The 4173-nt window shown below is 45.1% G+C and overlaps 1 pseudogene; it reads left to right on the top strand.

Annotated features, from left to right (window-relative positions):
- Positions 1–950: 950 nt before the first annotated feature.
- On the top strand, positions 951–2208 carry LOC102831245 (annotated as a pseudogene).
- Positions 2209–4173: the final 1965 nt, after the last annotated feature.

A 4173-nucleotide genomic window follows, 5' to 3' on the forward strand; every position in this document is an offset into this window, starting at 1 on the left:
GTGAAAATAGAAGAGAATACAGAACTTAACATGATGGAAAACAATGATTTAGTCCCTGTTTGTCGTTTAGGAGGTTCTGAACATAAGGTCCTTATCACCGAGTCTCAGCTGCAGAAAGAATCCTTTAATCATGGTCGTCCTCCTGGAAGAATAATAGAGATTTAGAGCCAGACTTGGGTTACTGAGCAAGGAGGAAATATTGCCAGCATACCTCTACCCGTTCCTGTTGGCTGCAAACAGCTTTAATGTGCTTCCGTTGTCATTTTGAAGTCTGAAGATATTGGAACACAATCTAATTAGATAGTTGTAGGCCGAGGGAGAATTCATTTTCGTCCATCACACAGCATGGTAATCTGTGGAGATGTTCCAGAAGCAGAGTGGTATCTTTGTTACCTGTGGCTCCTCACCCCGCCCCTCAGGGTCTCCACTGTCATGATTCTCAGAGTTCTTCTAGAAGGATGTGGACATTTCTGAGGGGTTCTCTACCTCTGGACTTCCATTCTGTCTGTGTCAGTGTGGAGCTTGGGTCTGGAATCAAAGTCATCTGGATTTAAACCCTGGCTCCACTTGTTATTATCTGGGTAACCTCAGGCAAAAGAAACCCACTCTGAGATGGAAGTGAGATCATTCCCCTAATAGAAAGGGGGTGTGCAGACCAAGTGAACAGAGCCAAACAAGAAGTTCATCTGGGAAGCAGAGGAGTTTACTCATCAATTGGAGGAAAATAGACCACAGAATCCAAGGTTAGTTTAACATTCAAAATGAATTGCTATGTGATTGGGGCCTTAAAAGCTTGTAAGTGGTCATATAAGATGCAACTATTGGTCGATCCTCATCTGGAGATAAAAAAGAGTCACGAAAATGAAAGACTCCTCACGTTTGTCCAGCGCTGTTGCTGCTCACTGCCACTTTCTGCTCCCTGATCCACTCGCTTTTGCTGTATTGCCAAGATGTCTGTTTCTAACAAGCTTACTCTGGAACAAGCTGGACATGAAAGGAAAGCAAGTGGTTATGGGAGTGGACTTTAATGTTCCTATGAAGAACAACCAGATAACAAACAACCAGAGGATCAAGGCTACCATCCCGAGCATCAAATTCTGCTTGGACCATGGAGCCAAGTCAGTTGTTCTTATGAGCCACCTTGGCCGGACTGATGGTGTCCGCATGCCTGATAAATACTCCTTAGAGCCAGTTGCTGTAGAACTCAAATCTTTGCTGGGCAAAGATGTTGTTTTCTTGAAGGACTGTGTGGGCCCAGAAGTAGAAAAAGCCTGTGCTGATCCAGTTGCTGGTTCTGTCATCCTGCTGGAGAACCTTCACTTACATGTAGAAGAAGAAGGAAAGGGAAAAGATGCTTCCGGGAATATGGTTAAAGCCAAGCCAAGTGAAATAGAAGCTTTCCAGCCATCACTTTGTAAGCTAGGGGATGTCTGTGTCAGTGATGCTTTGGGCACTGCTCACCGAGCCCACAGTTCCATGGAGGGAGAGAATCTGCTACAGAAGGCTGCTGGTTTCTTGATGAATAAAGAGTGGAATTACTTTGCCAAAGCCTTGGGAAGCCCGGAACAACCCTTCCTGGCCATCCTGGGCAGAGCTAAAGTAGCAGACAAGATCAAACTGATCAATAATATGCTAGACAAAGTCAATGAGATAATTATTGGTGGTGGAATGGCTTTTACCTTCCTTAAAGTACTCAATAACATGGAGATTGGTACTTCTCTATTTGATGAAGAGGGAGCCAAGATTGTCAAAGACCTAATGTCCAAAGCTGAGAAGAATGGTGTAAAGATTATCTGGCCTATTGACTTAGTCATTGCTGACAAGTTTGATGAGAATGCCCAAACTGGCCAAGCCACTGTGGCCTCTGGTATACCTGTTAGCTGGACGGGCTTGGACTGTGGTCCTGAGAGCAGCAAGAAGGATGTGGAGATTGTCACTCAGGGTAAGCAGATTGTGTGGAATGGACCTGTGCAGGTGTTTGAATGGGAAGCTTTTTCCCAGGGAACCAAAGCCCTCATGGATGAGGTGGTAAAAGCCACTTCCAGAGGCTGCCTCACCATCACAGGTGGTGGAGATACTACCACTTGCTGTAGTAAGTGGAACACCGAGGAGAAAGTCAGTCATGTGAACACTGGGGGTGGGGCTAGTATGGAGCTCTTGGAAGGTAAAGTTCTTCCTGGGGTGGATGCTCTCAGCAATGTTTGGTGATTTTCTGCCCTTTGGTTCCTGTACACAGTCCTAAGTCAACTGAGCATTTTCCCTTTGGCATTAGCTTGTCAAGATTCTGCTACGGGCAAGAGATGAAGCATCAGGAACCCATAAAATACATTCACAGCATCTCAGCTCATTATGACATTCTGGATTTTCCTGCAGTCTTCAAGATCCCATTTCAATTTCTAGTGGTTAACTAGTACTTTCTAGAATGTGTGTATTTATATTTTGATGTTAAAAGAAAGTGAGCTGTGTTAGCTTAGTTCTCTTTATGTTGTATACTCTGATTAACTTTGTCATTGTATTATTATTGGAATGGAAATAAGAAATTCCAGTTTTAAGCAGCTATGAAGACAAAGTTGATGATCTATTAAATAAACAATACGATTGTCCATTAAAAACAAAATAAAAGACTCAAGGAAACAATGAGTCCAAAGAATGAATGGACCATGTGAGCCACAGCCTCCTCTCCCAGAGACCAGAAGAACAAGATGGTGCCTGGCTACACTGCTCATGGCTCATGGCTCAGATAAAGATCCTGGAATAAAGGACAAAATTCAAAACCATCAAAAGACCAGCTTGATGGTGGCCCTTAGGCCCTCCAGCCTGGATCTGAACCCACCCCTAGGAGTCAATGATCAGCCTATCACGTGAATAACAGGCCTATCATGTGAATAAGACCACCCAGTAAGAACACACACCTGAGTATGTTCAACCATACAAGACGAAACAAAGCTCAGAAGTCAGGAGCGGAGAGCAAAGAAGGGTGCATGGAAACGTGGACATGGGAACCTAGGGAAGGAGTGGGGACAGTCCTGTTAAAATGAGGGGGTCCCAGTCAGTGTCATGGAACAAACAGTTAACTGGAAAACTAATGAACTCTGTAAACTTTCACCCAAACAACAACAACAACAACAACAGCAAAATCAATCACCTCTGACTCCCCTGACATGGTACCATCCCAGGCATGTTGTTGTGTGCCGTCAAGTCGGTTCCAACCCATAGTGACCCTGTAGAGGGGTCCTGAGGAGTGGCTGGTGAGTTTGAACTGCCGACTTTGTGGTTCAAACCGACATTGCAGTCCAGTGCATTATCCACATTGCCACACCAGGACTCCAGTCTGCGGCCTGGTAGTGGTGGTTATGTGCCAAGGAGTCGGTTCCGACTCATAGCAGAAAGCCTCATCTTTCTCCCGAGGAACCACTGGTAGTTTCAAACTCCTGACTGTGAGATTAGCAGTCTGATTGGTAAGCACTATGCTACCAGAGCTCCTTAGTTTGAGGTATTGTTGTTATTATTAAGTGCCGTCGAGTCAGTTCCAACCCGTAGCGACCCTGAATAGGGTTTCCAATTAGCAGCTGGTGAGCTTGAACCACCGACCTTGCAATTCAAATGGCTTTGCAGTCTGGCACGTTAACCCACAGTGCCACACCAGGACTCCAAGAGTTGGTTAATAGAAGCTTAATTCTGCTTACAAAACAGAGATGTATCTTAATCACCAGGAACAATATCCTCTAAGCGCTGTGTAATGAAGGTCATCATGATCTTTCATCTCCCTTCCTTGAATCCCAGAATGTACTTATACTGAGACTTTGGTCCACCATCCTGGTCCACCATAACCGGGGATTCGTACTGGGACATAGGGCGGGAACAGAAACGGTTACAAAGAAAGTATCTTAGGATCTTTGGCTGGTCCACAGGTAGCACAGACTGCATTTGAGATGAGCCAGGTCCAAGGGCTCATTTTGCAGATGAACGAACCGGAGCTGCAGGCAGGGATTTGTCCATGGGGGCAGAATGCAGGAAATCTGGAGGGACACACACAGACTTGTTCTGAGTGTCAGGCAAGCTGACACACAGTTAACTCTCAGTACGTGTATGTTGCTTTTTCAAAACTCGTAATACATTCGTTCCACACATAATCACGGAACTTTCATGTCGGAATAAATGCTGTTCTAGGCA

The sequence above is a fragment of the Chrysochloris asiatica genome, unplaced genomic scaffold (genome assembly GCF_000296735.1).
Source record: "Chrysochloris asiatica unplaced genomic scaffold, ChrAsi1.0 scaffold00102, whole genome shotgun sequence".
Lineage (NCBI taxonomy): Eukaryota > Metazoa > Chordata > Mammalia > Afrosoricida > Chrysochloridae > Chrysochloris > Chrysochloris asiatica.